Source organism: Bicyclus anynana, chromosome 15 (assembly GCF_947172395.1).
Source record: "Bicyclus anynana chromosome 15, ilBicAnyn1.1, whole genome shotgun sequence".
NCBI lineage: Eukaryota > Metazoa > Arthropoda > Insecta > Lepidoptera > Nymphalidae > Bicyclus > Bicyclus anynana.
In genome coordinates this window covers 5216991-5244283 of record NC_069097.1, presented here as the reverse complement: position 1 = coordinate 5244283, position 27293 = coordinate 5216991, and the positions used below count along the sequence as shown (strand labels likewise).

General features: G+C 34.5%; 1 protein-coding gene across 1 annotated transcript in view; it reads right to left on the bottom strand.

Moving 5' to 3' along the window:
- The window catches only part of LOC112046569 (zinc finger homeobox protein 4), a 188038-nt gene that overhangs the window by 140677 nt on the left and 20068 nt on the right, over positions 1–27293 (bottom strand). The gene's annotated exons all lie outside the window — the stretch shown is intronic.

Sequence of the window (27293 nt, the reverse complement as noted above, 5' to 3'; positions counted from 1 at the left end):
ATTTGAGGCTTCATGTATGTATGGTAATGTATCATTTTAGTTCTCAGAATCTTCGAAAGGTTAAACATATTTTTAATCGGAGTTATTAAAAACTATTAAGAATTTAATTCAGATTCTATTTAGGATATTAAATAAAAAATAGTAATATCTTCTAAAACAAAATTACCATAAGGATTCGCAATCGAAGATTAGTCTACAAATTAGCATTCCGTCTCGTCTACACATAATGGTAATCGATCAGACAGAGAAACAAATAAAGAGGTGGACGCAATTTTGCTAGTGACTGTCTATTAGATGTAAATATCAGACATTTTCTTACAAGATCTCAAACAGATAAGTACAGAGAAAGTTGTAATTAAAATCTCTTACACGAAAACAGTGACTTTGCAGAATTGTCAAACGTGTTCTCGTGTAATTACAAACTTTGTAAGTGACGATAACTGTCTGGCAATTAGCGAAGTTTTAATTCAAAATTTTCCGTTGATTCGGTTTTTAATTAAAGGTGAAGTATGACACTAAGTTTGACAAGCCATTGTGTGATAAGTTAATTGGGCGGAGTACAAAATAAAATGAAACTGATTTTGTAAGACGTTACTTTACAGAATCTATTGTTCTAATAGTGATAAGACCTATATGACATTATTTAGTAAAAAAGTAATATTTGTATAATGTTTTATTAAATTAATTAATGACATTTGGTTTACAAGGTTCGTCGTCGTACGATTCTGCAGGTAATCTGGCAGGCGCCACTCGACCTTATATGCTCTTAGGAACCTTCAATTTGCGTCTGTAGGGGAGAGTCGGTTATATCGTACCACTTTTTACTTTAACTTAAATATTTCGACTATGACGAGTGTTACAATCATAAATGGATATGCAAAATAAACTTTCATATTTTACCTTGCTAAGACAGAGAAATCAGTTCCATGCGTTTACTGTAACATCCATAAAAATGCTTTTTTTAAGAGGACTCCCATCGGTACGATTTGGCCGACTAGTCGTTTTAATCGTACCACCAAGTTTTTAAATCGTACCATAGGTGTTTAAGTCGTACCACTAAATTAAAGACAGTTAAAATTTCAACCAAATTATTTATTTTTATCTCTTAGGAAATAAACAAACATAATTAATCCCTATTAGGTAATAGAAACATTATTTTTAACTCTTATGTGTTATAGGAATAACATGATTGTACTTTAATATTGAGATTAATCAACACAACTTTAATAATAATGAGAAAAAATACAGTAATAAACTATATTGATAAAGTAACGTAAGCATATAAACAATTTGTTAATAATGTTATTTGTAATAAAATGATTGTGCATAGTTCCTATTGGAAACAATCATCGCATATGTCTGGATTCGAAGTGCACGTCTCATGGAGCCACCGCTGACACCGAACGCATTTAACCCAATCAACTTTTGGACCCTTTTTATCATAGTAAGAACGATTGCACTTTCCACATATATTTTCGAGATCATCATCGCTGTCATCATCGTCATCTAATTCCATAACAAGTGTTTCATCTGATTCATCGCTAGTGATAGAATAGGATCGTTTTCTCTTATAACTTTTGCATTTTCCCTTGGATATAGCTGAAACCTTATTTTCTTTTTTCACTTTTTGGTATTTCTTTGGTTTGCAAAGTTTTCCTTTCTTTACTTTAACTTTCTTCTGCTTTATTTTCTCTTCTAATTGATTTTTATATGGGCTTGATGTAATTTCAATAGCTTTTTGTATAGTGTTCTTCTTTTTCAATGTATTTTTTGGCAGTGGTGATAAAACTTTTATGGTTTTTTTAATATCAGCGGGCGTAGTTTTCAGTTGAATATTTGTTGTTTTCGACGTTGACGGTTGTGCATATTCAGCGAGAGAAGAAATCAAATGTTCCTTTTCTTTATAGTCCTTTTCGTTATTGCCTTTTCCTTTATTGTAATTTTCTAAGTCATTATTTTCTTCTACCTTTTCTTCTTTCTTTCGGTCATCTTTTTTTTCTAATTCTGTAAAATTGTGTAACACTGATACGCTTTCGTTGCTCGAATTCATTATTTCAGTGCTTAGCAAATTGTCAGCGGCCTCAAACATATGCTCCGGAAAAATATGTCTATTTATGGGCCAAATTCCACTAGCTCTGAATCCACTTACAATATTGCCAATCACTGCTGCTCTTTCGTAGGATTCTCCAAATAATTGAGCAACTTGGTATTGTGTTACTTGTCGCCCAGGATTGGTTCTCAACCATTTTTCTGTGCTTTGGATATAATAAGTACTCAGCGGTTTGAAAAACGAAACGTCAAGAGGCTGAATTCGATTTGTCGTATGACCTGGTAGTCTGTAACAGTATTATTCCATTATCTTTTGCTAAACACAGAGCTTCAAAATTTTTCGAGTGTGTTGTATGTCCATCCATAAGCAGCAAAACTTTGTTTTCAAGTGTGGGCTTCACTATTTTAATAAAGTGCTTTAACCATTCAACAAAGAGCGCAGAGTTAATGTAACCGCTTTCAGAAACAGTAACAATACTGCCTAAAGGAGCACCATTTCCTAGTTCTGGGTTTTGTCTCATCCTTTTAAATATTAACATTGGAGGGATAAATTGGCCAGATACACTAGCGCAGCACACGGCAGTGGTATTGACACCTCGTTCTCCACTCGTAGCGGCGCCAATTTGCTTTTTTCCTTTTAACCCTACAATTTTTTGAGGTTTCTTTTGGACGGTTGAAAATCCACTTTCGTCTACGTTGAAGATATTGGTAGGTTCAATACCATTTTTATCTACAATATTCTCTAATAAATCAAAAAAGTGAAACACATTTTCTTTATTGAATCCTTTAATTCTGTTCAAAGATGTGTTTTCAGGTTGCCGAACACTTAACTGCGGGTGCCTTTTCATAAATTTGTAAAACCATGCTTTGCCAGCCATGCGTTTTTCTTTATTAAAGTTATTCTGAATGTTATGGATTTCAGCAATTTCAAATGCGAGACGTCGAATATCGCTTATTGTTAGGCCAAACATGTGTGTTTCGAGATAGAGAATACCAGAGTTCAGCCAACTTTTTTTCAGTTTCGACATCGAAAATAACCGGTCTCCCTTTTTGGATTTTCGAATCAACAGCAATCTTATTTTTCTTTTTTATATGCCGTAGAATTGTAGGTTTTGGAATGGAATAAGTCTTTGAAATTTTGTTCAAACTTAGTTCCTTGTTTTCATAAGCTACAATAGCTCTTTCCAGGTCCTCCTTATTCCAATTATAATATTTAATTTTAGCTTTAGGCTCCGTCATCTATAACAATATAAATCTATCTATAAAAATATATATCTATAACAATATAAATACAGTCTGTAAAATATAGGTAGGTAGGTACTTGTAGACTAGTCGGCTAATTCGTACCAGTACAATTTACCCAACTGTGAGTGGTACGATTTAGCGAACTAGGTCATTTTTAAAATAAAATCAACAGTCCGACATAACCTCAAAACTTAGACACGCATTAAATAGCACCAATAATCTAATATAAAATTGTAGTAGAATAAAAAAAACTGTGTATCTATATCTTACCCCGTCCACGAGTATTATCCTTATGAATTTACGACAATATTTGCACTAACTTCCGCAAAAAAATGTTTTTTTCACTCACACGCACAGTTGTCAACTCACATCAATTGCAAATGGCGGGTGGCGGGGGTTTGCGAAGGGCCATGATTTGGTGTTGCCAATTTAGAAAAAAATAATCATAAAGTGGGAAATTTAGAAGTGGTACGATTAAAATGGCAGTACGATATAACCAACTCTCCCCTAATTATTGCGGACCCTTCGATACTTATTTCTATTTTTTCCAAGCTTAATTGTTGCCACAGATGACTTTTTTGTCGAACCACCTCAAAGAGAGCGGAAAGGCATCAAACGGAGCGTCGAATTTGGAAATAATTATACATAAATAGTCCCTTGAGCGGCCGATTAAGACAATTTCCGAGGCAAATTGCTGCAGACGAGCATAATAGCACACGCGCTGCGCCGTCATAAATAAATCTGGATTACGTTTCTGTACAAGATTAAGATTGATTCGATCTCGATGCTTTCTGCTATTAATGGTTATGCTGGATAATGCCTCGATCGTGTTAAAATTTTTAAATCATTATATTCCGTTTTTGTGCGTCCGATTTGTGAGATAATTACGGTCGACAAATTGCCGGCCGTCATTAAAAGATAACGGCTGGACGGTATCGGAGTCTCGTACGTAATTAATGATCGATACATGTGAAATAATTAATTAGCGGCCGGGGTCGGATTGGATCCTAAGGCGCCCGAGGCTGCTACACAAAAAACAATGACGTGCGGTTTTTAGCTGCGCCGGCGCCGCTGAAGCCGGCGACATCCGCTCTGTATGTCTATAATTTGGAAGGCCACGAATTACTTTTAAACCTCTTTCCCAGCGATGAGCGTGACGCCGGCTCGCCAGAATGTGTCATTAATGATAATTTGAATGATTGTTATATTTTTCTACGATAATTATCTATAATACTACGAATTTAATCTAAAAACAATTCTGATAATATCGTCGAGTGATGTCCAATCGTTCGGTTGAATCTTGTGACGTGTGATGTTACAATGATTCTGCATTTGGCAATTAAAATTAATACAAACTTATGCTCATTAGAGCAACGTTTGTAAAACTAAAATATGTAGAGAGAATTTACGTCAAATTTTCGTTAAGTATTTTATTGTTATTACTAAACTAGGAACATTATTGTCTTCCCATTGGTACTCAAAAAGTATCTACGCCGATAAAGTCTTGGGCGTCTGCTAGATAAAGTAAGATAGTTAAATCTTGGCATTCCGTGGATTCGCCGCGCGGGTTACGGCCCTTTCATGTGGCAGAACTTAATATCCCAAATGCATTTTACATTTGTGATAAGAGTTGTACTAATGATTTTCGTTCTGAAAAATAGTTCTTTTGCTCCTAATTAACATGACGTCAAATATTAAGTGATATGTACCTCCAAATTACTAACTAACATAGCAGACATAAGGGTACATGCAGCAAGATATATAGGTACTCTAATATCCAAAAATCAAGATAACATTTATTTGCTTAACTACGCCAAGAACTGCGTTATCGGCAATATCTGGCCATCGGTTTCGTGAGCCGATAGCAATTAAAATTCCCACGGATTTACCACAATATTGTAATTTGTAGTTCCGAATCAATAAGAGCTAAGTCGCTATCGGGATGCGTGTGCGCAATTAAAATGAAACCTACAATCAGCCCCAGCGGCCATGTTTGTACACGGACGATGTTAATAGCATTCTGTAATTACATACCAGTATCATGGCATCGTTGCTTCTCGGAAGGCTGATCAAATTAATAGAACCTATTTAGGCGATGCTTTGTTGTAGCAACACTGGGACATTTGAATCAATCATTTAACTACCATGTTCTATCCCAGATTAATCACACTTTTTTAGTGCAGCAACCAGATGGCCCATATTATATGAAGTGGAAAACCATAGTCGGAAGCATGTTGTGTGTGTGTATTGTCCTTCGTCGATCAACCTGAGGCGTGGATTTCCTCTGCAATTACACTGGCAACCATAGTCCTTAAGATCGTATCACAACAACTTTGCATGGAGGTATTCTTCCCCCGTACTCTAAGGAGGACTGCTAGAAGAGAAATGAAAATTAAGAAGTCTAGCAGTCATATTACAAGATCCTTTGGTCTTATAACCATTTCTGTAAGATAATACTTATTGGGCTAACTTGAAAGAGGTAAAAATGTACTGACCATAAGTAGATATCTATGATGACTAAATTCTAATCGGCATCATACCAGAGAGTCATATTAAATAAAGTATGTTTTTGAAGGAAAATCCCAGAAGGTGCCCAGTCATTAAATTCCAAAAAAGTATTTGGAAAATACACTGCTTTATATCCAGTAAGATAGAGAAGAAAATAAAAAAAACATGAAACAAGAGAACTTATACATTGTTAGGTTCACATCATTCATATACCTATATCAAAGTACCCTAAAATGTGTGTAAGTTCTATAGCTAAGCCAAATTTACATGCAAAAATATCTAATAACGCACTCCAGTGTCACAATGTCCCAATATATTCATGTGTTTAGGCACGTACCTTCTCTGCGGAACTAGCACCCCACCTCCCTGTCGCTATACGGGGAAAGAATATCTAAATTCAATTACAAAAAAGGCTTCTCTCCGAGGTGTGCCGCTGCACCCGCGCCTCCTCCGCGAAGGGTGTATAACAACTCAATTTCTCCATATTATTAAGACGATGGGGTAAGTTGGGGTGGCGTGGAGCACAAAAAGAATGCTAATTTAAAATTCCTATTGCCGTGTTTGTATGCGCGCGCGCTTTTATATATATTATCTTTCCCGTAACAAAGGAGAATGCCACCCGTGTACGTAATTTCAATCTAATATTCAATATGAAGACGTAACTTGGTGCTTCTTATGCCATCTTTTATTTTTTTTTACTCCAATCTAAGCGTTATTCATGTATCATGGAAATTTGGAGCGTTATATTGACGTACAGTATGAAGCTTTATTTTTATAACCTACTTATACGAATGATACAAAATTCGAGGACTGCTGAAGTGAAAGCCCCTGGAATTATCTATTTATGTATTGTCTAAAACCAAACCATAAATATAATACTTTTTGGTAAACACAAACACTGAAATAGCTATTTTTTGTTCCGTCTAGATAAAGTTTTCTAATATAAATTATAAAGTTTGACTCATAATTTAGAATTCCGTGAAATAATGCCTGCCTATTTTTTCATTTAGATTTATTAACTTTGAAATAATGCCTTCAAAACGTAGTTTTATTATGCCAGTTAGATGATTAGTTACACCGACCGAATATGCATATAACTGTTCCGTGTATATAATAGGGCTGTCACTTTAAAGGTCTTATCAGATTTATTTATTTATTAAATAACCATATTTATTCGTAATTAATTTTTAAATTAGGTACTCTTTTATCAAAGGAACAAAATGTAAGTACATTTTTGACAATAACTGGCACATACCTATTGAAAAATATTTCTGTCAAAAAAGTACGTAAGAGATTTCAATTAAATTTGAATATTTTTCTAGGGAAAATTAATGGTCCTCATTACGTTCAATTCACATTTTTTTATATACTAAAATATTACCTATAGTCTTTCTAAACAAGTCCCTTTCCCCTCCACGAAATATTATACTAGTAAGCAGGACAATATATTATATTATTTCCCAGTTATGTATATAAAATGAATTAAAAGGACTATGCTTTAAAAAATGCAGTAGCATTTAAGGTAACTAATAAATTAGTAGTGTATTTAAATAAGACCTTTTTAACAACCATATTACCTGTCGTAAAAAACTAACAAAGGACTAAAAAATGCGTTTTTTGCGATGTTTTTTGACAGCCCTGTACAAATTAATCCAGTTACGTCGCGTGATACACACACAAATAGGCATCGAACTAAATAAAATTATTTAGTTTATTGTTTAGAACTTTTAAAACTTTTAAAGTCAAGGATGTCGATAGGTCTTCAATTCCGATATGTCACGATCACGATTTTAAACATCGTGAGAGTAAATTAAGGTAAGGTCATGGATTCTTTTTTTTTGGAGTCAACTCAAGGCAAAACGATTGTTTAAGTTATCCCTTGCGTATTATGACAAAATCAATGATGTGAAGTCTTAAAATAAGAAAGATATGCAGACACAATAGTATATTAGATACTTTTAGGACTTCTACAGGACCGATTTGATAAATTCTTTCACCGACAGAAAGCTACATTATCAAAGAGTAACATAAGCTATATTTTATCTCTATATTCCCATGGGAATGGGAACTACACGAGTGAAACTGCGAGGTTCTGCTAGATAATATAATAGTTAAATAGTATAATTATATAAAGTTGTACCAGCATGTGGGTACTATCGCACCACCATGCAAGGAGCTTGTAATAGGCGAATGAATTACGTCGATACGCGAAGTGTTGTGAAACTGACCTGAATACACCGCAATTTTATACCTACGTACAAATATAATACACAAATTCTAGTATTTTATAAACACTTCAATACCCTAAAAAAGGAGATGCTGTGACTAAGTGACATCATCTTTTGCATCAAAACCCATTAACTGGTTTCCGCATTGGGGAAGCGTTTGGTTCTAAGCTTTGGATCCTCCTCCTTCTTCTACTGGAAATAGGAGGCTTGTATTTTGAGTCCATTAAATACGCTACTGATTCTGCGAAATCCTCGAATGGTGAAATTACTAACACAAATATGTCAGCCACTGACGATCAAATAAACTCACATTACTGCAGCGCTAACGCAGCGCATGTCATGCACATCACGACCAACACACGATCAGTTTTATCGGCTGCCAAGCTGTTAGCGCTGCAGGCATGTGGGGTTATCAGATGGTGAGTGGCTAGCATTAAACGCTTTGCCTGATACGATAAGGACGCAGATGACGTAGGTATTAAAGTGCCACTAGCGACTGACCCCTGTAAGTTCCGTAAAAGTCGTAGGTTTTCCATACTTAAGTGCCTACTTCAGAAGTCTCAAACTTAGAATGGCCATCACCTGGTTGGTTCTCCAACTATTAACCAGGTAGGCATCGTGGTAGTTAGTTAGGAAGGTACTATATCTAGGTTAATAAATTTTAGGGTTAATAAATTGAAGCCAAGCATATTTGTTTGTATATGAATGAATGCTGAACGTAACTAAAGTACCTAACAACGCAATAACTAAATATAATTAGTACGTGTACCCATTTATTGAATAAGAAATATACAAGGTTAACGCTGTAGATAAAGCACATACTACTAGACCAGGTACTAGGAATACATTGGAATGAAACAAAAGGCTATTAAAACACTTCGATGATACTTTGCATAGCAGTGCGTAACTCATAATTGTTTTAAGGATGCAGTGTGTGTCCGATATCGAAACCGATGCATAGTTAATAGTTATGATTGCCTGGTAGGTAGGTTCATACTACTACATTATAAGGATCTTTTTTGCTGTTAACTGCTTTGCGTTAACACTACTGTACCTACAATATTATATCATTATTAAAGCAAATGCATATAAATCAACCTCCTATACTTTCTGTAACCCTGGTATTTTGTTTGACGCTTTTGCGTTACGTGACGATTTTGTTAGTTCTAATATAAGCTAGATGAAAGAACTTGATACAAAGGTGTTTTTTTTTTAAATCAATCAATGAATCTTGGTTTTTTGTATGACGACTAGTTAGTTCTTAACTGCAATTACACCTGGAGTTAGGGGTCGCTACAGATCTACTAAATAAATTTATAGTTATGAATATTATTTAAGTTACTGGTGGCAAGTGCATATAAATCAACCTCCTATACTTTCTGTAACCCTGGTATTTTGTTTGACGCTTTTGCGTTACGTGACGATTTTGTTGGTTCTAGTTAGTGTAAGCCACATGAAAGAACTTGGTAGAAAGGCTATTGACTAGATTATTTTAAATCAATCAATGAATCTTAGGTTTTTTATGACGACTAGTTAGGTTCTTGACTGCAATTACACTTGGAGTTAGGGGTCGCTACAGATCTATTCAATTAATGTATAGGTTTGTATATTATTTAAGTTATGTAATGATGTTCATATGATTAAATCTCAAACTTGTCATAATGTGATAGGTAGCTGGCAATCAACCAGTCACCGCTAAGTATTATTTTTAGTCTTTACCGTGTTCAGAAAGCGTGCACGAACGCTTAACGATAATACCTACTTGGTGACGTGTCTGCTACGCTTGTGCACTCACCATGACAGTATATTCGTTAGCAGGTACAAACAAATGAGTACTATTACTGTTCCACTCCGCACTTCAGCTGCGAAATCGTAAAAGGACGGCGGTACTATGACGAGTGTTGATATCATATGGGACACGCGTTTGGAGTTCCTTCGTAGTATTTTAAATGATTTTTGATATCAAACATAACTTTTCATTTGATAAGTATCACATGAGTGCGACTTTACCTGACTTTAACTTAACTGAAAACAGTTTGGTAGTAGACACATCATGGTTTCTGAGCTCCCATGAAATTACAGGCACTTGAGGCTTTAACGCCTGTGGCTATGGGGAACGGGCAGCTTATAGCAAGCGAGGAGGAATGGAGGCAGTATTCACAGATGCTCAGAGTTATTATAATTAGGAGAGAGCAAAGAGAATGGGCTGAAAAGAAAGAGAGATAAATGAGAAATATAAAGTCAGTAAGAAGAAATGCAAAGCGGTTCTGTACTGACTTACAGATAATAACTAAGTAGGTAACGCTAAATCGCAGATCGCTGATCCAATTAGCTACACTGGAAATATACGAGATTCAGAAAATAGCTAATCTGACCTGAGGATTATAAAAATTGAAATTCTTAAATTAGCCCTACCCAGGGCTAATTTCGAAATCAATATTTACTATATATTTTATAGACGATCGCAATAAAATTTATGAAATTTGTTAGGTAGATATCAGCATTTCATGAAACAGGTGTAAGCAATTTTATGTTGAACGTGCATTCAATAGACATTCTTAAATTCTTCACATAGATACTTTTTAAACACTTTTTGTCTTTTTTATCCTGTATGTCATTAAGCTCTTCTTCTTTGCGTTGGTTAAAAAAATAAAAATTAATATCTTTGTAAACATAGCCGTAACTTGTAATTCATCAGGCACCCACTCCCGAGTATAAAATTATAAACAACAAAAAAAGACCAACGAGATAAAACGACATTGTCGCATGATAAATGATCAGATTTAAATTTAGGACCAAAAGTTAAGGTCCCAGCACCTTATAACGAACGCGACGAGCCCCGTTTATAATTATAATTAATATTCTTACAGAATTAAAGTGGTCGACCGGGTGAAAAAAAATGAGATTCGACGCAAGAATTAATAACAAACAAATGGGCTACCTGCCGGGTTTTTTGTGGGCCCCCACAGGTAAGCCGTGATGATGAGAGGAAATCATATGCAACTGTTTTAGATTTTAAACAATATTGCCAGATTTTGACACGGTTGCACCTTTTTTTTTGCTACCCGGAACGGCGGTTCCATTCATAGAACATGTTTACGTGTAAACAAGGAAAGTTGCCACTACTTGCCAAAAGATGGCGATGCTAACGTACAGTTATTTGCGAAGGCTTTGATCAAACACGCGTAGGTACCTATAAGAAAGGTCGAGCGTCATATTTCTTTTCGGGTGTGACTGTGACTTGTTGGAAAATAAACAAAAAATAAACGGTCAGGTAAGTGTTACAACATCCACAATGTAAGGTTCCGTCGTAATTAAATACATGTTATTAGAACATAAATAGATTGGACTATATGTTATCAGGATTCCTACAGGGCCTTATTTTTACAGGCAATTATTTTTACCATTGCATTTTTTTTGTTTCTATTCAATTTGTATTTTGAAATTACATTTTACGTACTCGTTTCTTTGTCTAGCGCAATGGTAGATTTGAGGCTTTTGGAAATTGCCACACTTCATTTTTCCTTTACTAAGGGACCCTAAAAGCTACATTGGTAACAAGAAACCGGCGATTCGAAATTCGGGACAAAGGAGAGGAACTCTCTAAACGTGATACCATAATGACAAAACAGAAATATGATTTCGATTAAATTGTGCGGGCGAGAGGCATTGATTAGTCCACGTTGTGTGCGAGAGCGAGACAGATTGCTAGTTAATAATAAAAATATTTTATTTGTATAGTGGGGTAAAACACCCCCGCTGTGGGCTGTTTGGTCGGGACGGCATCCATCATCATTATATTAACCGATTTAACACTTTTGAACAGATTCCGATGTCGGTTGGTGGTAAATTTATATTGGGGACAAAAGTGCGGATGAAACACGAGTTTTTAGTTTACGATAAGGGGATCCGATTTTATTAACTCGAAGTAAAGCTCGATGTTCTGTAGGTATTAAAGCGTCGTTTGTTTTCTATATGTCTGTCTGATTGGTTTTAGTCAAATCGAAATTGTAAAGCTGAAGTAAACGTTAAGTTTTTGTAAGATTTTTGTAAACACAAATTACAATGATTTGATAATTGTTATGTAACAGCTTATTATAAGATTTCAAATAAAGCCTATTAAGTAATAGTTCAGATTTAAGTTATTTAGCGTCTCTATAGTTAGTTTAAATCGTAAATCACATTTGCTCATTTACATTTATACTTAAACGCCTTAGTACATTTAATAAGATGACTGTCGCATCTAACACAATTACATTCATAATGTTTTTATTACACACCTGAATGTCATTAATTAAATTAATGACGCTTGCTTTTACACATGTTCTCACTATTGCAAAAAAGTCATGACAATTCTCACAAGCGTGTTTTATATGAAAAGTAATTGATTTAATTAGATCTTTATATTGGTAGCCGTGTTAAGAAACATACTGATTACCGGCCCGGTCCATACAACACCGAGTATGGGCAGGAGGATGATTAATACAAGAGAGGAAACTGGGCCAAACTAATTTTCTAGTCAGTCAACATCGTCTCAACGTGAATCTGTCTTGAGTATTGAATCACCGCGTTCGTATCCTTCCTATTTATCAATATAAATGAACAAATCTGCTTGCTTATTTCTGTTTAGTAATTGAATTCTATTTGGTTTCGGACATCAATGAATTGTACAGTGAAACTTAACAATACGATTGATCTTACTTTATCTTATATAACTGTAAGGACTGTAAGTTTCTCACGTTCAATTGTAATGTTGTTAGAATTATCAACGGCATCATTGACTACTTTCGCAAATATAGAAGTCTTGGTAAAAAGGTTTTCCAATTATACTTGTAGGTACCCAATCATTTAATAAATACATTTTAATTTCTAACTTAGTAAAAGAAAATGATTTATATGAGTCAACATGTCGTTGCAAAAAAATAGCTTTTACAGATAACTGCAAATTCTTCGTGATCAACTGGCACAAAAAGTGCTACTGTTTTTGGTGTTCTGTCTCTAAGCAACTCGCTGTTCGTATATGGTGTGCGTCGGCCATTACTTCATTACATTTTTTATGTCAATTATTATTTTCCATTGCAACATTAATTGACATGTAACTAACTTGTACCTCATTCTTATACCACAAATCTTACCACAAATCTTACCATAGCGAAATTTCCGATAATAATGTTAGTGTGGGCATCGTTTTTTAGTCTTGATTGCCGAGAAACTACCAACAATGTGTTAGAATTACTATATTTTATTCACAGGAGATGAAGAGAATGAACTTCGTCATATAAAAATTACAACGTTACTCAAATAGCAAATAATAAGCATTATTGAAAAAATATACAATTAAAATTCAATTATTAAACGATTAAACCAAACAGATGTATGTGATATCAGTAAAGCTGTTAAAGCCAAAAGTTGCACCGTATTCAGGAAATGTAATTAAATTAAATGATCCATGTCATATTAAAATGGTATGTATTGATATGCAAAGCTGTTTGGTACAGTAGCGGCCGATCCCAGACTCTCCCATGCCGTTGTTCACAAATTTTTGTTCACTAATCAATAAGATTTGACCCTAATACCGATACATTCAGCTAACAATGGAAATTGCCTTCAATGGACCGTTTTGTTTCGACTATGTTACTATTTAGTACAGCAATAGTCAACTAACTAAATACGAGAATGTATTTCACTATCACTACCAACATTGTCAAATATTATGGTACCAACTAGTTTCAACGTAAACTAGTAGATATTGGGTATCCTAAATCGCCACTCTTAATGATGTATTATGAAAGTAATGAGCACAATTACTGCCTTTTCTTTTTTAGATGATCTTAAAGTAAAATTATATCCAAGTCATAAGTAATATTTATCTCTGTGCCTCAGAAAGCTGATTCATAAAACCCTAACATCGTTATTGGTTTTTCCTTAATAGTTTACGGAGATCGGATAACCTGTAAGTTAATACAGGTCAGAAAATTCAGAATAATAAGCTGTCCCAGGTGAAATCCCCCGAACGTTTCCTTTCGCAAACCAAGAGATAGTTGTTGTTACAGCAAATGTTATGGAAAATAGGCGGTAAATCTCGCAATGATAAAAGTTTACGGTCTCAATAAAAAAACCTCAAGTATAGACTCCGAACATATTAGTGTCATATAAAGCCACGAAGGGCATCAATTTCGCAACGTTCGAGTACTAAAGCCAATAATTAAGACGGTGATTAAATCTCGGGATAAAGCTCATTCCGTTAATTACTCCCTAAAGCTACAGGTTCGCCGGCCCCGGTTTTTGCCATCGACATAATTTAATAAGCATATTAACCGGGCCGATGCCATAGATAAGTAACTCGCTTCGGGCGATTCTTGCTATAATACACCGTATAAAGTTTATACATCTACCTAAAGAAATTAGTGTTACTTGAATTATGGATATCTTGTACTTTAGATGTAATTTCCGATAGACTGATTTCTTCTAATTCATTTAAAAATTGTTCTCGAAACGTTCTGTCTAATAATTCAAATGTTTTACACAAGTTTCTAAAAACATTAAGTTGATAAAACAATCTGAAATATTCTAGACGGTTGAAAACCTGCAGACATTAAAGAACTGTTAGTTTCTTTATGCAATCATATCTGTCTTTATGCAAAATAAACTATTGTGGTTTTATTTTAAACGTTAAGTTCAGCATTTGCGATATAAACATCGACGGTGCACACTTATTGTGGGGGTCAAAGAGGAATGACCATGTGAACGTCTAATGAAAAGCAAGAAGATGTTTCTGACTCCAATCACAGTTGTTCAAAACACATTCACATTACAATCAATTTAAGCCCTCACATCGTTCGGTTCGACACTACGTCTGGCCGGCTATCTCTGCGTGTGGCGTCGTATCTGACTCTTTAATAAGGATACTTTGTATGAATCGGTTTTCCTATTACGATGCAAGACTTTACTACCAACTTGCCATTAAGTTTAAATGAATAAAATTCTGCTTCTATTTGTTGCATTTTTAAATACTTAACCAAAGTAAGAATTAAATATGCTTTCTCGAATAAATTCTGAAGATATAAATTTTACTCGAGAACTTGAAGAATCTCAAGCAGGAAACGGAAGAAATAGTAGTGATTGTATAAACCGTAATATCCTGTTCATTAGGATGAGGCAAATCGAGGTGCGTTATGACATCGCCACAAAAGACTTCCATTAGCATCTCATAGGCTTAATTAGACGTCCACGTATCGGGCGGTCGCCCACGCCAGTGCGCGTCCGTCTGTGGCAATCAAATTAGAAGCCGGCAAACAATGCCGCCGACTCGACCGTGCCACCCTACGACAAAACGTTTTCTCGCAATCTTCGATCACAGGATTAAGGGTAAAGTCTCGTCTCGCACGTTTTATCTCCGATTGTTCGCACTTAACGCACACTTTACGCCGAGTGCCCCTCGAGAGGAAATTGAAAGCGATCGCTTTCCCCACTATCTTATCTATAGTGTTACACTAATTAATCGATGTACCGCGACGGTCGTCGTTAGAGGTAAATAATGCCTACATTGAAGCGGGTCGTGATTTATCGGTGTGAATAGACAAAAGTGTCGCGGGCGGAGCGGGCCCGGACAATGCGATGGAATGTCGTCGCGAGCCGGTCGCGAGCGCTCGTGCGGCTCGTGAATGCGGATTATTAATAACTCGCCCGCTCTTCGGGACGACACGGCTTGAGCGACTGCCATCCCACTCGCAGCCTGGAGCATCCACTCCACCTGTGCTATACAACCGAGACTTCACGATTAATTCACGCTTTTTAAATATTGAAGAACTTCATTATTGTTCCGTAGCTTATCCTCTGCTATTATGGAAATTACATTAACAACCTATACGAGTTCCCTGATATTCGTAAATAAGGATATTTCTACCGAATTCGATGATGCATTCGAATATGCACCCCTCGATTTCATCATTCCCGCTCCTGTGTCTGAACAATGCATGACAATAGCATCGGCGCGGATTATAACAAATTCCCCTGATTGTGTGGGTTCATATTTTCGCAACAATAAGACAAAATAGTTATAATGTCACATGTGTGTACATTTTACCGCATTTGGAACTAATTGGGATATTTCATAATACTTCGATTATTGAATGTAACATCTGCTCAATCTATCTCTTTCAGAAAAATACGTTAAACATAATCTATTATAGATGTAAGATATTAAATAAATCGATTCCAAGCTATACTAGGCATAATGTGAGAAAACTTGTTCATAATTATATCTTAATAAACACGTGAATTAGCGTATTATCTCCTAATAATTCTATGCTAATAAAAATGTGGCTTGATGATAGTAAGGAATATTTTAAAACTCAACTTTAATAGGCCAGTTACCGCTATCGAGGTAAATTAGCATAGAAAAGCTCAAAATGCAAACTAAAATAAAATTAATGTCTTATTTTACTACAAACTTACGAGCCTAATACAAGATATTTACATAAATAACAACGCAAGTATGATAAAGAACGAGTTAGGCAAAAAGATTCATTTACTTTTTTAAAAATGTTGAACTGATGGCATTACTAGAGAAAAAAATAATAACACAGGAAAGGGCAAACTATTAGTTGAGGCGTGTTGAAATGAAAATGCAGTATGAAATTACCTTTCACGTTCTGTAGTTATCAGTGAGGCAAATGAGATCAGTTTTTGTCGTCAGTGATAACTATGCAGGCTTGCTGGTCTTACATCGTTCCACAATGTAATACAAAAACGAAATCGTCCCAAATTTTTGGTGTTTCGAGGTGTAAGATAAAGGCATATTTATGGTTCCTTACGATCTTTTTACAATGCAAACGAATAAGGTTTAACGCTCTGAAAGTCACAAACAGCATTTATTTCAAATGTAACATGATTTTTATGCAAACCAAATAAAATTCTGCACTTGATAAAAGGCATCGATAAATTTTATATTTAACATGAACGATAAAACCAATGCAGGTACATATACCTACGCTTTTTTATTGTTTTGTTCCAAAAACATATCTATTTTTACGATACGTAAAAGTAGTTGTGACAAATTAGTCATATCGTGACAGTTGTTTTTTGCTCTCCAGCACATTTTGTGCCACTATAATTTTATCTGAATTCATCACCTTATATTTATTTTGATCGTAGAGCTGCGCTTATATATCGGATACTCGAATATTTTTTTTTGCGTATTTTATCATCAATTTGTAAGAGTCGTGAGCGATTTCATTCGCTGTAATTAGTTTTACCGTTGCGGAGTACTTTACATTTTGAATGGTTTAACTTATTGATTGCCACTTTAAGTGTCGTGATATAGGGCTTGTTTATTTTGAACTTACTTTCTCTACCTAATGTTGATTTAACTAAATGTATATATTTATCAAAATTAAAACAAATGAGTGATTTCATGCGATTTGTAGAATGTGTAAAATGTTTGTTTTCTAATTCAATGTTATTTTTCTTACTGGTTGTGATTGTTTGTATTTCGTTGGTAAATCTAGTACTTGAAATTATATTTAGAAGTCTTCGAGCATTGGTAACATTAACACATTCTAATGCTAATTGTCGTTGTCAAAAGCCACCGTTTCGTGTAACACTTATTAAGAGAAAACGAGGCACCACCGAAATTTAATTATCAACGTTACGATGACACCAAAACGAGCTGTCACAAGACATGGTTACATAAAGAATATGTAATATGAAGAATTGAAGAGTACTTAGTAGTACACTGAAACTTTTTTCGATGTGGTGAATTAGTTTCGATGGATAGACTGGATTTGGCTCTTTATTTACTGTAAAATCTTTAAAACTAGCTTCAATATCAAAATCAAAAGCTGATGGACGTCCACCGCAGACAATCGATTTTTTGTAAGGACTCTAAAGTTCTACTTTTCTGAGCTACCTCTGAGTTTACGGTGCCGGGTCGACGTTTCATTTCATTTCAAAGCATAGAGACTCTCAAGTTGGCAATTTAAAACTTGTAATTAACTGAAAAAGATGTAAACTAGTCTAATATAAATCAATAAACCATAAGCAAAGATGTGGCTATCACAAAATATTTCCAAGTGATTTAAGAAATATGATTATTTCTTGAATCACTTTGACTTGATGTGACTTTATTTATGTCATGATTGATATAAGTAAATTCAGATCACAAAGACAAACTACTGTGACTTTGTTCCCAAATATTCCCTTCTCGAAAATTACTGATCGATCACTATTGGTTAAACCCATTTGTAAAATAACCAATAAGTACAACGAAAAATTATGAAACGGAACATAATTTTGAAGGCCATTTTCACATTGCTATTCCATTCTTAAAGAATAATTATTTTATGTAAATCTTAGTAAATATTGAAGTACAAAGTCCAGTCGTTAACCATTGTTATGAAGGCAAATAATATTATTTTACCATTCAATTGGCAACCACGTGAAACTATCAAATTATGACTTTAACTATTTGAAAATACACTGATCGTGATTGTTAAGTTAATATCCAATCGACCAATAGGATTGTCCTGAAAATTCTACTTGTCTTAATAATAAAAACGTGCAAAGAAATTAACAAGTCCCCGCTAATTTAAACTTTATGTTTGGACCATAAGGTTTATATTTGTGTATCTGAAAACATGCGATAGACGTCAGTCAGCTAATAAGTCAAATAGCTTTTACCAGGTGTCCGATAAATGGAAAACTAGTAATTAAAGTACTTTACTCCGTCGCGACTTAAATGGAATAACGTATAGTTGGTCGTAAGAAATTTAATTAATCTGCCTTCTGACGCAACGAATGGATCGTTTTCTTCCTATTAGTGGCCGAAAGCAGTTTGTTCAATTGATTCGCCGTGTAGCAATAAACAGACAGTCTCTCCTGTGTTTGCGCTAAGAATTTAAAGAGTTAGAGTTTGTAAAGATCAAAGCGACGGATGATTAGCGGATCGCTTGTGGATATTGTTGTTATGTAAGTAGACACTAATGGTGCTGGTACGCATCATAGGTAATTGTGATACACGTTTTAGCACTTCTTTGTGAGCAAGGCCGCAAACATAACCATTTAATTGGGCATACAGTGGCAGTTGAAAAAGAATTAATTCACTTGATCACTGGAAATTGGTTATAATACAATTTTGAAGGTAGCACTATTAAAATAGACGGAGACAATGCGCTTTATATGAGGGTGGGGACGGCTAAAGAAATTATTTACGCTACGCACTATTCTAACGACGTCGCAACAATATAGGTACCTACACATAAAAGAGATGTAGATGACCAAGTAACGATGTAAAGTGAATGGACAACAATAATTACAGCGCGCAGTGGTGCCTTAGTGCGTATCGTCGCCACATTTCTCGAAGTGGAATGAACAAACTCTTTAGATCACATTCCATAGAGGCCATATATTATCGACATTAAACAAAATGTGTTGTGATACAATAATAGATCCAATAAATCCAGTTTAGTGAAGATTCTATTGTAATAAAGAAGGCGATATTTCGAAGACATTAAAGTTCTCCGGGTCGTAATAATTACGGACGACACATTTTAACATTAAGACACCCACGCGTTGTATGTTGTGGCTTTAAACTTGTATAATTTGTGTTAATGCCGTAATATATGAGGCTTCAGGGATCCCTCTCGCCCAGCGAGCCGTACATTCGATCGTTAATAAAATTATCAAAATCTAAACAGGTTTTATGAACGTCGTGAGGTATAAAGAGTCCGTAGTCTCGGACTTATGAATGAGAATGGATTTTGATATTTCTAAGTGTTTTAAGGTCGTAAATAATTTATCTCCGCGTGATATTTCCGTTGGTCGAATTTAAATGTTTGAATTGATCATCGCCGCGACTTGATTGCTACCGGATTTTTTAATCCGCATCACCATAATAAACGTTTTATTTTGTAATTCTGATCGAATATTTCATATGTAAAGAATATTACACGTGAACCTATTACGCGTATTGACCAGTTAGAATGCGCATTGATCAAAATTCATTTAAGCGAATGTTTGGGAGTATCGCGTATTATATTTAACCCGTATCCATACACTGATAGTATAACAAGAATAGCATTCTACATGACCAATGCTGAAAACATTAGATTACCTTTCGTTTTTTCATTCAAATACATATTCGCCGCTAAAACTCACTAATAGGTTAACCCTTTTACCTTTAACTGGAAAATTGCTAAATATGGTTTTGATTAATAATAATGTCTATAGTTTTTTATGAACCAATTTGTAGCATTATTGTAAATTGCTATGTCCTACACTTAAAACAGCACTATCATAAGTAATTATCCCATAGAAGCAGGTAGATACCTACTAAATGTATAAATAGTAAAAAATGGATAGATACCTATAAAAAAAAACAATAGTTAAATATTTTTTTGGGGTTTTGAATTGTCATTCTAATGTTGTGTTTCAATGAAACAATTATGTCATACCTAAAAGACCATTTCATTGTCTTTCAAAATTAATTCACTATGTATTGTCATACGTGATATATGTACAGATTGCTTGTTAAAGTTGATTCAAACACTTTTAAATGGATTGAAAATGAGGTTTTATTATTGACAGTCGAGGTGTCGAAGTTTTCCTTATGATTAAGTTCAACGTTTAATTTAAAATTATCACTCTTTTGTGATAATTTTAATGAAGCTAAACAAATACATTATTTTATTTGTTATTTTAGAAAAACGCAAGATTTTTAACAGATCTAAAACAGGTAGGTAAAAGAGGTAGAGGTCTTTTAGATCTGTTAAAATTCTCTAGAGATTATACTGGCTTGATTTACAATTTAGTCTTTTGACGATTGCAATATATTTGTATGTACAAATAGTAGTAGTAATAGATCCTGATACTATTTCTTTTAATTTTGACTAATTGGCGGACTTATACTTCACAAAATGTAGTTACATTTATTACAACAGTTATTTCAAGTACAGGTAAGTATTGTACAGGTATAGGTACAGTAAGGAACAGTTGTTAATCCAATGTTCCTTACTGTACCTATACCTGTACAATAATTATTCCGAGCACAAGTGGATTTACTTTATGCGGCACACGACGCGACTTGTTAACACACACCCTTCTTCTTTGTAGGTTAACGACTTAGACCCATTTTGCAGATCGATCGAAAGATTTCGGTTAGGTACACTTGAGACTTTTCCTTATTGGCATTCTTTGAGATGTCGATGGTCTTAATTTTAAGCAGAACTATTTAAATCATACATTTTCTTTTACCTTATAAGGCATACCTAATAAAGAATATAAAGGTTTTTCAATAGCACTTGGTTTTTCTGTAAGACTTCGGTTTCAACAAATTATTACTAAAACTCAAAGGAACAATCTAAGACTGATGTGTGTTTCCTTATAAAGCTTTAGGTAAATCTGAATTTTACTATAAAATTAAAAAATATTTAAATATTTTAATTACAAGTTTTCTTTTTTAGTAAATGGTCTCACAGTTATAGGTACAGAAGCAGTTGTTGTCACGATGGTTCATCAGAAAACTCTTTTGTTTTCTTCTAACATTCTTAAGTAAATGCCAACTCCATTACTACCTAATGAAGTACTTAAATGACAATGTGTAACAAATTTTTAACGGTTAATAAGTATGTCTTAAAAAATCCTCTCAGTTGGTGACCCTACGGATATCGGACCATGAAATCGTCGCAGGTTAATTTGTTTGCATTTATTTTGTTTGATCTCAAAAACTGTTTTGACGCGAGGGCCTCGTGTTTTGATAATGAAGCGACGGTTTGGGCGTAAAACCGGTAGCAGTTGCCACCAACGAAGGCGATAATCTATAGCGCTCTACATTGACTCATACAAACAGTAGACGGTACGTCTTTTGGAGATCAAAGTATAATAGGCGCCATTGCAAAATCGTCTTTATGCCGAATGTAATAAGGTTTATAAATTTACATAACAGAGAAGTTGTAGGCGTTCGTACCTACATTGATTAGAAAAAATTGATATCTCTACTTAGAGAAGCTATAGCATATGAAGTAGGTAGAGTATATACCTACTGCATTGACAATACTATTTGTTAGTCTCCAATATTTGTTTCTTCACTATGATTTGTTTAAAACAAAACCTATGTTTAGAAATGCTACGAAATTTGATGAAGTAGATACTACATGTTTATTAAATAAAAAATTTGATGAGATGGTAACGCTAAGAGTAGCTTCTTTAACATAATATTCTTCTTTTTACATAATATTCCTATCAGAATAGAAGGTATACTGAAATCATAATAATAAGCTATCTGTATCAAATGACAGCTGTCTGTATCTATGGATTCTATTACAGAGTTTACACTTATAGTTAGAAGTTTTGTTAAAACAGCAACAGGAAGAAGATTTTCGTCATCACACAAGTTTTCCGTAAACTAACGGCTGTTTTTATTCAATACAAGTTTACTATAACACATATGCTTCGCAACCACATAACACTGTCCTGTTCAACCTTGATAAACAATGACTGGTTTATCAATGAAATAGTAACTGAATATGAATGGCCACCGTTCACGTCGTTGTCTACAACAAACATACGCGTTCGATTCCGAGCATGACAGAACGTTATCAATATTCAGTGCTCATTTTCCTTACAGAAAAGTCAGTAGGTATTACCTATTAGATCCATGACGCCATGACTATATACGTGTTAAGGTAAAATAAGATGTTGTGAGAGAGATGTTAAGTTTTAAGGAAAATAAGTTCAAACAACGTGAATCTGATCCTATAAAGCGCAGGACATCAAACGGGTTGCAGGGATCCGTTGGATGCTGGCGGCTCGAGACTGTTGCTTTTGGAAGTTCATGTAAGAGGCCTATGTCGAGCAGTTGGACGTCTATCGGCTGATAATGATGATGAGTCTGATCCTAGAGAAAATATGGTTGCTGATGACACTTAAGTAGCAACTAAACAATTATTTTTAGAAAATTGTAAAATTTCTTTTTTCAAGACCAAGGTGTTTGTTAGAATTGATAGGTTTTATAAAAACACTTTTTTCTGTGATTGTCTGCGATAGGAAATCTGTACTAGTAAAATAACAAGAATGTGGCTTTGGTATTAATAATGTATTTAAAACAAAAAATGTTAATAAAGATAGGCACATAAAGGCATACTTTACTATCACTAAAATATTGACAACAATTACAATAGAAAATTTGTACCGGTAAATGTCCGTTACATTGTGTTTCAACGACTTGATGCTAAGTCAAAGGAAACTATTGGAAGACTAATGCAAAATCGATGAAGATTCTCAAAACCTCCATTAGACACAGCAAACGTAGCATACGTCGATGAATCAATAGCTGGTATGGGAATGAAATGAGATGGTAACACAGTAATGAGAAATTCATGGCTGTGTAAAACCGGTAGTGGCGTCCGTCACACCGTTACAACGAGCGCAAACATTAGACAGTAAAAAAGGAAAACTTAATCTATGACAATGTAAACTGTTGCTTTGGAGTTAGGTTCCGTATCAATTCATTATTTAGTTTCTGTTTTAGAATCACTTTGTGCATATTACACGTCAATTTTTCTTAGTGTCTGTCCAACTCCTGATGGGTTGCCTGTGAGATCGTTTTTAGCATTTATCCTTTGCATGCTCACATGTATTTTTGTATTAGTTTTCTTTTGTTTTTAATCATTTGTTTTGTGTGCAATAAACTTTTTCTTCATCTTCTTCTACTGCATCGTCACACACCTAGTCTTCGGGATCCAAAATATGAGTAACAAGTATTATCTTTTTCTTATTAGATCTGTAAAAGTGCGTAATATTACAAAATGTATATAAGTTAGATTATAAATATATTATTCTTTATGTACTTTGTAACAAATTTTGAGTTTTAAGTAAGTAATATGCTGAATTGAAATTAAACTGATAAAGAAACAAATGATTTATTTATATTTAATAGATGCTATGAAAGTTTTACTCATAATGAACGCATTTCACGAAGAGAGTACACTCATGAAAAGTTTGATGTGGATCCAGTAACAAATACCTAACCGATTGTGCTTTACGTACTTTGTAGAAAATAATAAAAGTTCTTGTATTAAGTCTGCGTAAGCTATCAATAAAAGTTGTTTAGCCGTCTTGACTTAACTCTACGTCGCCCTTACACGGCACATTCTGATGTGCTCCTACTGATTTCAATCGAAACTGCTTTTAATTAATTTCCTACTAGATTATAGATGCTATATCACTTATTAATATTTGATCATTCGGTCGATGATTCTTAATTTGAAAACAGATTTAAATTTTCGTTCTCATTGATTTCAATTAGTGAGTTTGTCTCACCTATAGGCGATATTTTATTTTTTATGTCAACTCTCGTCCTATTCGAATCCCTTTAGGTCATTACCTTCTTATTCAAAACCCTTTGAACATTATTGTTAATTAAAGTTAATATTTTAACTTCCGTTGTCATACATATTCTAAGGTTCTATAATTGTATGCCATTATGCCACACCTCGATAATATAATATGAAAATTTATATAATCACCATCATTAACATAGCCCAATCAAAATAAATTAAGAATCCGTGACAATATTCAAATGTCGCAACACTCAAGAATCCGAGTCAATTCTTTGTTATCTTCACAATGGTAATTTTGTCCGAGTTAAGCAGCCGGTTATTTCAACATAACTAATTAATAAACATCTTATTACAAAACCTTGAACTTTTGATTACTCAGAAACGGACAATAGAGCTCGTTATTTATATCTACAGCTCAAATACGCGAGTAACAATCAAAGCGACGGACGTATCTCAATAATTAATCGTGGCTTATGATTGATTAAACACATTAAAGCCAAACACGATTCCCATTTAAATATTAAATCTATTAGCCAAGTGACATAATACAGTTTTTATCTACGCTCCTGCATTAGAGTTTACTTTGGGAAACAATAACCTCACGGATTATTTATTCCACATTTGAAATATTGGATGCCATTATAGTGGACATACTTAATTGGTATCCACTGGCCCTTCATTTATTTAAAGTTATTTTAATCGTGAATAATAACAGTAGGTACTTTGCACGTTACTCAAACAAATCGAACGGTTACAATTTGAAAAAGGAATCTGGTTCTGAAGAATGAACATTGTAACCTTTTTTGTTGTTTCGGATAGAAAAAGAATCACCGAATTCCGATCACGTATAGCTACGTACCTACAGATTGGTGTTGTGAATAGGCGGACAAATTAACATGCGTGTAATTCTGTGTGGATACAAGCCACTTGGATATTACACATTTTATAGTAAACGCATTGCTTATTTTAACACATTTGAGACTTGAGAATTTTACGTCAGCATAGGTGATAGATCGACTGATAGGTACAAGTGGCTGCGTCACACCTCAGGGAACTGCTTCTAAGATGCAGCGCTAGGCCGTTGTTTGAAAGTCCCTACAAAAGATATTTGAAAGTCCCTCGTTGACGACCATCGGCTGATATAATATGACTAGCGGACGCCCGCGACGCTCGCCCTTAGACCTCCTTAATCAGGCCCTATCCCGAAATGCGTTCTTAGCGGATACCTACTAACTATAAACTACCTCCCTGCCAAATTTCTCAAGCTCATGAAGCTGTTTTCGAGTGAATGATGATGATCTAGGTACTTTGCAAAGATAGATTCATATGTTATTTTTAAGGTATAGGTATTAGGTACAATGCCTCAACTTCAGATTCGTTTTTGTTGACATATATAGGTATTTTTGTTCATATATATACAAATTATTAGGTACCTAATAACAATACAATTGAGTATATTCCCAAGTAGCACTTACTTCAAAGTCTACATTGTATTTGTTTTGTTTATGTAAAAAGTCATAATCGATTAGTACCAGCCTGCTTGTGATGTAAATCCAAACTGGTAGAGAGTGCTTAAAATCGCAAACCCTAGATGACAGTGTGGGTCGGCATAATGAAGTGCAATTTAGCTACTGCAAAAGGGAATGTATGCGAGCAAATGAACTCGCACTCGACAATATTTGTTAACGTAACAAGGTAAACGGGGATATTTATCGTCACGATGTTTTCAAGTGGGCAACCCTTTACCGCGATGTGCCACGCGGGCTCCACAAACACGCACTAGTGATGCGTAACGCAAACATCGATATTTGCTCGGCGACTGCAAACACTGACGCTCGATATTTGAACAACACAAGCTAATGGCGTTGAGGACAACTTGTTTGCGGGCGACAGATTCACACGATCGCTACGCTACTGTAATTAACGTGACTTTTGGATATTACATTACTGTCATAAACTTTAAACTTCGTAGTTCAGGATACAAAAGTATGGCACTTATTCATTTTTCAAGTTTTAAAAACGTACACAAACTTTTCATTTTTAAATATCCTCAAAACCATACATTTGGAGACCTTAAAGCCCTATTTCAAACTTAGGTGTATTCAAATTACAATGGCCATAATAAACGCATAAACGTGACCACGTATCCAAAATAAAATGAAAAAAAGGAGTGAAAAGCCATAACTTCATTTTGGATTCAGTTTTGTTCCCTCTCGCTCGGCTCGCAGCAGGGGGCGCCATCGTTCTCACCTCACGATGCGAGTGGTAGCCGGCCTTTAATAAGTATCGATAAAATATGAATATACATATAAATATTTTCGATACTTACGCCGTGAATGCACCACCAATATATTATTAAACGTTTGTACGATATTTACAGAACTCACTGATGTTCTATCGACATGCATGTCTCGAAGCTTTCTAGAGACTTAAAGAAATAATGTTGTATTGTACTTATTGAGGAGATTTTAATGAATATTTGTTCTATTTTTGTATGACAAGTTTCCTCGTTCTTTACTGCGATATCCCCAGATGCTAAGTAGACAGGGTATCTGTCTGATAATATGACGAAGTAGACCATCAATATTTCATTCTGTCGACAGTTTTGTAACTAGCCTTAACTAAAGTCCGCCAAAAAAAAATCATAAAAATGTAGAGCTTTTATTTACAATCTCTCTTTACATTAAATTCATGCATCTTATGTAGTTGTATTTAGTTCAAGTAGGTATTGAAAACTGCATTTAGGTATTTAACTAGACTTTCCGCTAATTTTCTCTCTTATCGAAATATCTTATCGTCGTTAGCGCGATTTAATTAAAAATCTCTAGTTTCAATGAACATTACAGGTAGGTGCCTATCTAATTAATACTTATCTAAACAGAGATCAGAAACGGGTTTAGCAATTCAATTTGTACCGATAGCTATT